This window comes from Octopus sinensis, linkage group LG2, assembly GCF_006345805.1.
Source record: "Octopus sinensis linkage group LG2, ASM634580v1, whole genome shotgun sequence".
NCBI classification, from domain to species: Eukaryota; Metazoa; Mollusca; class Cephalopoda; order Octopoda; family Octopodidae; genus Octopus; species Octopus sinensis.
Window position 1 is genome coordinate 95,856,731 of NC_042998.1, and position 9,260 is coordinate 95,865,990.

The 9,260-nt window shown below is 40.0% G+C and overlaps 1 non-coding gene across 1 annotated transcript; it reads left to right on the forward strand.

Annotated features, from left to right (window-relative positions):
- Positions 1-8,923: 8,923 nt before the first annotated feature.
- On the forward strand, positions 8,924-9,030 carry LOC115208815. Its single transcript, XR_003881262.1, has one exon. It is a non-coding gene; the product is annotated as a U6 spliceosomal RNA (small nuclear RNA).
- Positions 9,031-9,260: the final 230 nt, after the last annotated feature.

Sequence of the window (9,260 nt, forward strand, 5' to 3'; positions counted from 1 at the left end):
TTCACTAGCAATTCTCATCTTTCAGTGTTTTGTCCGAAACAAAGAACCTTATCTTCAAGATTCATGCTTTTATCCTGTCGTTTATTTGTTTATTGCCCACAGGATGCTAAACATAGAAGAGACAAACAAGGACAGACAAAAGAATTAAGTCGATTACATCGACTCCAGTGCGTAACTGGTACTTATTTAATCGACCCCGAAAGGATGAAAGGCTAAGTCGACATCGGCGGAATTTGAACTCAGAACGTAGCGGCAGACGAAATACCTATTTCTTTACTACCCACAAGGGGCTAAACATAGAGGGGACAAACAAGGACAGACATAGGTATTAAGTCGATTACATCGACCCTAGTGCGTAACTGGTACTTAATTTATCGATCCCGAAAGGATGAAAGGCAAAGTCGACCTCAGGGAATTTGAGCTCACAACGTAACGGCAGACGAAATACGGCTATGCATTTCGCCCGGCGTGCTAACGTTCTGCCAGCTCGCCGCTAGCAGTTGTGCCTAAATTGTCTAATGTCCGCTGTTGAAACCCGCAGATACCATTGGCTTACAGAGAAATTGAAGCAAACACAATAGTTGTTCTAACCTAATTTTGGGGTGCTGCTTTCATATACTAAACCTGTTTTCACTTATCTAGTTTTTGAGATATACATTATTTTGATTTTGCAACAATTCATGCAACCATATATATGATCAATTTTTATTTTGTTTTCTAGATTTTTGTGATACATATAATACATATCTCTACCATGACTTCAGACACTTCAAAACAGCGAGGATGCATCAACAAGGCAAATTCATTCTGCTACGACAATTGCACATCACAGAATAACTACTTCCCTCCTGACAACTGCTTATTTTCATTATTTTGACTGTAAAAGTTGAAGATTAGGACAAATCCTGGGCCCCACACATCTGTTGTAAGCCCTGCTGCAACGGACTAACTGCATGGTTTAACGGCAAGCACCCTTCAACTTTGCTGTCCTGATGGTCTGGAGAGAATCACGAAGCTATGCAGATAAATGTTAAAACATGTTTCAGTGCTTCTTCTAGAAAAAAGATCAAATATTCTACCTGTTCCCCACTCATATGATCTCCCTGTCCTTACCCTCACAGCAAATAAAGATCTTCTTTCATTAGATGATGAAATGCCTTCAAGGGAAGACTTTGTCAAGTTGATCTCTTCTGAAGACAATGTCTCTTTATTCAGGAGCAAATGACAATGAGCCCCACTGGATCACGCAGTAAAACTTGAATGACCTTGCCCGTGATTTGTATCTATCTAAGCAGCAGTCAGAGCTTCTGGCATTCCAGCTTAAGCAGTGGAACCTGGTCAAGGGAGATGTAAGGATTACCAGTTTCAGGACATGGAACTAAGACTTTGCTTCATTCTTCGGCAGGGAAAACAGGTTTTGCTTTTGCACAAATGTGTCTGATTTGTTCATCTTCCTTGGTTTCTCACACAACCCCACAGACTGGCGTCTTTCCAGAGACTCTTCCAAGCGAAGTCTGCACAATGAGAATAAATACCCCAGCATTCCCATAGCCAATTCAGTCCATCTGAAGGTGTCGCATGACAATATGGAGTTCCTTTTGAAAGCTGCCAAGTACAACCAGTACCAGTGGAGTCTATGTGGGAACCTCAAGGTCATTGGGCTCCTTATTGGTATACAAGCGGGCTTCACAAAGTACTGTTGCTTTCTCTGTCTCTGGGACAGTCGGGCTGAGTCCAATCACTACAAACAAAAGGACTAGAGATCTAGGAGCACTTTCGTACCTGGTGAACACAGTGTCCAAGAAAATCCTCTGGTGGACATGAACAAGGTGTTTCTTCTTCCTCCTCATATCAAGCTTAATTTAATGAAGAATTTTGTAAAAGCCATGAACAAAAATGTCGCTGCCTTCCAACACTTATGTACTCTGTTCCCAGCTCTGAGTTCTGCTAAGCTCAAGGAGGGCATCTTTGTCGGACCTCAGATCTGAGAGGTGCTGAAGAATAAGGACTTTGAGGAGCTTCTTACCTTAAAGGAACTGAGAGCATGGGAAGCATTTAAGTCAGTCTGCCATGGCTTCCTTGGTAACACACGGGTACTAGATTACCAAGAATGTATTGAGAAGTTGTTACAGTCTTATGAGGATATAGGATGCCGAATGTCACTCAAAATGTCACTTTCTCAACTCCCATCGCAACTTCATTCCCCCGAAGCTCAGAGCAGAGAGTGATGAACATGGAGAAATGTTCCACCAAGATATTACTAAGATGGAGAGCAACTACCAAGGTAAGTGGAACCCCAGTATGATGGGGGACTTTTGTTGGATGCTCTTGCGTGACTTTCTAGAGGAAAAGTACACAAGATCGTCCAAAAGAACTCACTTCTAACTCTCTGCTATACTATGATTTGTGTGTATTGTATTATCCAAGTAATTTAGTTCCCTCAATGTTCTGTATCTATGCTGTTTATTTTCTGCAATATGCCTTTGTAACAGATAAAATAAGCACATTATATTTCGAATTTGTATGCAGTATAATTAAAATGGGATATGTGAAAACAAAGAACAAGAGGTGATAAAGCAGAATGTTCATAAAATTGAATTCACCACATCAGAATTAGTAAAAAAAAAAACCCACCTATTTACACCCTTGTCTCAGAGCAAAAACAAATTTTTGTAAACCAGTGTAAGTGTTGATCTTCCATAGTTTAAGAAAAAGATTGTGTTCACAACTCACACTGCATATAACTGCTTGAAAAGTCCAAAGAAGGCAATTTCTTCTTTGATTACAAACTCTCTTATAGAAACTTGTTTTGAATATCAGGAATGTAAATGTTGTGCCTTTTTGGCCCTTGTGCCTTTTTGATCCTCCTCTATAGTCCAATTCCTGATGGCATGGTCGTCGGTCAAAAAACATGCTTATTATTTCTTGTACATTGCATTGCCTTTGTCCCTTCATCCATGACCAAAATAGGTGGTCTCTACTTTCACACTTTCATTAACATAACATGGATAACACAGGTATTCCCATCCTATATTTTTTTTTGTTAGTGATATCGCTATACAGAAACAATTTAATTTCTAAGCCTATCTTAGTGAATGCCTGCTCATGTGCTGTTTTTGATTTGTCCAGAGAATGTCAACAGCATGGCCACAGTCTGTGGCTGAAACCAATAATAGAATACAAGTGCAAAAACAGTAACTGATGCAACCCAACCCATCCAACTATACTCTGAACAATAAATATACCTCTTCCTTCTCTTTCCTATTGAAGTTTTACTTCAACTTCAATCTCTCCTTACGAGGGGGTACCCAAAAGTAACTGGAAACGTTGTAGTCTGGGCTTCTGCCGTTAGAAGTCACTTGATGTGACCCTAAGGCATCAGTTTGCTGACCAGCGTTGTCGACTGTTGTACTGCAACGTGGTGCGTTTTTGTTTTGCAGTGCTTCTCCTTTGTTTGTCGATTTTTACGAAGGAACAACGTGCTTTCGTGAAATTCTGTTTTCTACTGGGGAAAACAGTAGCCGAAACAGTTGTCATGCTTCAAATAGCTCAAGGATGCAGCCATGAGTAAAACACAAGCTTACGAGTGGTTTCCACGCTTTAGGAATGATTACTTGTCGCTTGAAGACCAATCTCGTTCAGGACAGCAATCGACCTCCAGAACGAATGAAAACATCGCGAAAATTCATAAACTGATCTTGGAGGACAGTCACTGAACAATCGACGAACTTGCTGATATGACTGGTGTGTCCTGGAGCTCCTGCTAACGAATTTTGAGCGAATTTTTGCTGCGAATGAAAAGAGTTGCAGCAAAATTTGTGCCTCACTTGCATATGGAAGATCAAAAGCAGTCACAACTAAATGCATTTCATGAACTGAAAGAACAGTTGGAAGTTGATTCGGACCTTATTTCGAAGGTCATCACTGGTGACGAAAGCTGGTGCAACGGAATTTGCAGATATGGAAGAGGTGAAGAAAAAAAACGACAGAGGTGTTAAAAGGCACCACTTCGCAAGATTTCCAGCACTGCTTTGAACATTAGCAAACGCGTCTGGACCGATGCATTGCTTCAAATGGAGAATACTTTGAAGGTGATAAAAGTGTAAACATGGAAAACTAAGTGAATAAAATAACATTGAAAAATTCCGGTTTATTTTGGGCACCCCCATCGTTTTCTTTTCCTCCTCCACTACTCTCCCATCCGCATATGAACCAAAACTTTAATACTACCAAATTTTTAAAAGCCGAAACATCAGAATTTCCTTCTACAACGGTATATCAACATTCATTATTATTAAGATGGAAGGCGGCGAGCTTGCAGAAACGTTAGCACATCGAGCGAAATGCTTAGCGGTATTTCGTCTGCCGCTACGTTCTGAGTTCAAATTCCGCCGAGGTCGACTTTGCCTTTCATCCTTTCGGGGTCGATTAAATAAGTACCAGTTACGCACTGGGGTCGATATAATCGACGTAATCCGTTTGCCCGTGTTTGTCCTCTCTGTGTGCAGTAAAGAAATAGGTATTTTGTCTGTCTTTATTTTCTGAATTCAAATTCCGCCGAGGTCGACTTTGCCTTTCATCCTTTCGGGGGTCGATAAATTAAGTAGCAGTTGCGTACTAGGGTCGATCTAATCGACTGGTGCTTTTCCCCATAATTTCGGGTCTTGTGCCTAGAATAGAAAATATTGTTAAGATTGATAAGCAGAATCGTTAGTGCGTCGGAAAGTAATGCCTAATGGTTCTTTATGTCCTGGTTTCAAATCGCGCTGAGGTTCAATTTACTTTTCATTCTTTTGGAGTCGATAAAATAAAGTACCAATTAAATACCGGAATCAATATTATCGATATTCCTCCCTGTTGGCATTTTGCCCAAATTTGAAATCATCCTCATCAACAATAATAATGATGGTAGTAGTAGTAGTAGTAGTAGTAGTAGTAGTAGTAGTAGTAGTAGTAGTAGCAGCAGCAGCAGCAGCAGTAGTAGTAGTAGTAGTAGTAGTAGTAGTAGTAGTTTCTTACTAATAATAGTACTACTTCGATAACGCGTGTTTCTTTTTACCATTTAGCCAGGGTGAATGAAAGGGTATCGTCCATAGCCTTTTATTTTTAAGTTCAAATGAGACTGAAAATAGGAAGGAAGGAAGTTGTTCTCAAATCAGAGATCTTGCTTGAATGCGTTCAATGGACTGCGGCCATGCTGGGTCACCTCCTCGAAGAAATTTAGTCGAACGAATGTAAGCCCCACAAAATTTATCTAGGACAAAGTGGTGGTTTTAAACCAGACAACGGATCAAGTCCATCACCTATGAAGACAGAAATTATTAGCAGAACACAACAAACACTCCAGGAGAAGCAAGTGTAATAACACATACTAAAATATTTGTTAAGCAGCCATGTGCTTTTGGGTTCAGTCTCACTACGCAGCACATTGGGTTAGTGTCTTCTCTTATACCCCGAGCCGAGTGAAGTTACTCGACGGAAAGTGAAAGGAGCCCGCTCCACACACACACACACACACATATATATATATATATATATATATATGTGTGTGTGGTGTGTGTGTGTGTGTGGTGTGTGTGTGTGTGTGTTTTTATGTATGTATGTATGTATGTATGTATGTATGTATGTATGTATATCGTCGACTGTCGGTCGTAGGTCGACGCGAACTGTTCTGTTCAGACCACTTCTATGAACAAAACGCCTTCGACAGAGCGTAAGGCAGTTGACGTCATGCCCTCATCAGACTGCCTTTCTGGGCCTCCACAACAGGTACCAAGTGATGTACTAGATGCAACGAGCATGGTCGATGACGAGGCTGCCCCGTAGTAGCAGCTCATTTGCTAGTTGACACCCAACCGTTATCTGATGGTTCATACATTGCGCTTGACCGCAATAACCTTCAAGCCGTTGATCTAGGACTCCTCCACTTGGTCCGTTATCCAGCATCCTACTGCCGACCTGTTCATAGTATCCATGGTACGGAATGCTAAGGGGTTGATAGTACTTGCCCAATGTATCATGCCAATCTACCGACGGAAGGAGCGACTTGCTCTTCCTATATGTGTGTGTGTATGTGTTATTGTGTTTGCGTTAGTCTCCTAACCGTTTGACAACCGGTGTTTGTTCTCGTTCCCGTAACATTAGCGGTTCGGCAAAAGATATCGACAGAATAAGAACCAGGCTTTAAAAAATAAGTACTGTGGCCGATTTTTTCGACTCAACTCTTAAAAGTGGTGCCCCAGCATGGTCGTAGCCTAATGACTGAAATAAATAGAAGACAAAAATACGAAAGAGCAGAAGATAATACTGGCAAATATAAAGAAAGGCCACATGAAACAGAACAATAAGTCCTTTAGATTTTTCACTATACAGTCGGCTGTCAGTTTATTTGGTATTTGCCACCCATGATATACGTGCATTCATAGTGTCTAAAATCTCTCTCACTTGTTTCGCTAATCCGATGTACCTGAAGCTGAACACTCTCTTTAAATGTTGCTATAAAGATTTTCACAATGTTCATTGTTTCTTTTGCGAATCGCTTAATTCTCAAGGCTGAATTTTAATCAGACGCAGATCAGACTTAATACCAATTGAAAGAAAACTATTTGAGGAAGTTAGTTTGGTTTTTTTTTTCTAATTTATTGGCTTTGCTGTGTGGTAAAAAGTTTTCTCTCGATTCACACAATTCCCAGTTCAGTCCCACAGCGCAGCATCTTGAGCAAGTGTCTACTACAATAGCTTCGAGCCGACCAAAGCCATGTGAGTGGATTTAGTTGACGGAAACTGAAAAAAGCCCGTCGTATTTATCTCTCTTTCTCTCTCTCTCTCTCTCTCTCTCTCTTCTCTCTCTCTCTCTCTTTCTCTCTTTCTAAATGTGTGTGTGTATGTGTGTGTGTGTGTGTGTGCGTGTGTGACACATTACTGCTTGATAGCCAGAGTTGGTATGCTTTTATCCTCGTAAGTTAGTTGATTCATTCGACTAAATCTATTCAAGTCGGTGCCCCCATTATGACCGCAGTTTAATGACTGAAACAAGTAAAAGAATAAAATAATCTATGCAGTGATAGAACTAGTCTGTGAGCCAATCGGGACAACCCACAAGTTTGCCGCTCCGCTGCCCCACCCTCCGAACCAATGCCGTCTATATAAGATACAAGAGAGCCAAAAATGTTACATTTGCTTCAGTTGTAAAAAAAAAAATCGTCTCCTGATGCAGACCGCCTCCTTCGCTAAGGACACGATATAGCATTAATTACACGCCCATGTAGAAACATGAGAAGGAAGAAAATCTGTACCTTATGAAATTAATCTATAATCGGGTTAAAAATTAGACCTAAATTGCAAAACCTATCTAAATTTCAAGCCAGGCGTGGTTGCATGGCAAGAAATTTGCTTCCCAGCCACATGGTTCCCAGTTCAGCTCCACTGCGTGGCATCCTGAGCAAGTGTCTTCTTTTATAGCTTCGGGCCAACCGAAGCCATGAGAGTGGAGTTAGAATGTGTATGTGCGTGTGTGCGTGTGTGTTTGTTTGTGTTTGTCCCCGCCATCGCTTGACAACCGGTGTTAGTGTGTTTACATCTCTATAACATAGGAGTTCGGTAAAAACCAACAGAATAGGTATCAAGCTTTAAAAAAATAAGTACTGGGGTTGATTTTTTTCGACTAAAATTCTTCGAGGTGATGCCCTAGAATGGCTGCAGTCAAATTACTGACACAAGTAAAAAAAAAAAAAAATTAAAGAAAATAACTTCGTTAATTAGTGAATATTATAGGAAAGTAGGTTACATGCTGTCAAGATACAAATTTCTAGCTACGTCTGAATATAAATATGTCAATATTTGCATTTCCACGATGTATCAATTATCTGGGCAGCAATTAAAATTATGTGTGGGCAATTATGCAATAAACTGGAAAGAAACTTGATGTGGTTATGGAAAATGGGAACGATAGTATATTTTGTTTCTAAACTCAAGGAATATAAGTTTGAAAGCAGAGGCAACGGAGAGGAGTTCCTGCTAGATCTTGCCACCAAAATCTCCATTCGGTTTGAATGCATAAGCGATTGATATACAAGTGGGGATAAAGTGTTAGTAGAAGGTATCCAGGAGTCCCGACCTAGATGCGGCCCGGCCTGGCCTCCTTTGAGTGTAAGGAGCTAAGGGCTGAGACACTTGCCTGAGTGAGGTTACTACTCTAAAATCCTTCGGCTGTTCAGCTTCTCCGGGAGTTTCTTACAACTTCAATCTACTTTTAAATAGTTAGATAGGCATTAACCAATTGCAATAACCTTAATATAGAAAATAGAAAAACTGGGATTTGTACAGTGATTGGCGAATACAAAATTTGGTTTAATTCTTCAGTGTTTATCCTCTAGGAAAATGAAATAAAAAGAAAATAAATAATAACTCTGTACATGTATACATTTATACATTCAAGCAGTGTAATTTCTACAAATGCAGAGATGTCTGATAATTGTTTAATAACTATAGTTCGCTGCCCGAACATTCTGGTATTTCAACTTAACAATTTGATAGAGATTTATACTGACTACGTTTGGCCTCAAATCTTTTTCTTCAACCAATTCGAGACTGCTAAATGCAGTTGGGGTGGGAAATGTACTTTTAGGTTTGTTCCTCAACCAACTTCTTCACTACAGAAATTCTCACATGGTTCTCAGTCAGTGACACTTCAGTTGTATAAAAGCAAATAGATAAATAAATAAACATATAGCTAGATAGATAGATAGATAGATAGATAGATAGATAGATAGATAGATAGATAGATAGATAGATAGATAGATAGATAGATAGATAGATAGATAGATAGATAGATAAATCAACAAATTCTGCCGGCATTACTGGAAAATCTTCTACCGTCACTGAGAAGTGTTCATCCACTACCAAAACATTAACGCTTCATTAAGTATTCGCTACGGCAGTACATATTCTAAAATTGGAACGATACAGAGAAGATTGGCATGGCTCCTGCGCAAGGATGACACGCAAATTCGTGAAGCGTTCCATATTTTTATAATAGGCGCAGGCGTGGCTGTGTAGTAAGAAGCTTGTTTCCTAAACACATGGTTCTGGGTTCAGTCCCACTTCATGGCACCTTGGGCAAGTGTTTTCTACTATAGTCTCGGACCGACCAAAGCCTCGTGAGTAGATTTGGCAGACGGAAGCTGAAAGAAGCTCGTTGCATATATATATATATATATATATATATATGCACACACACATATTTGTGTATGTGTGTGTGT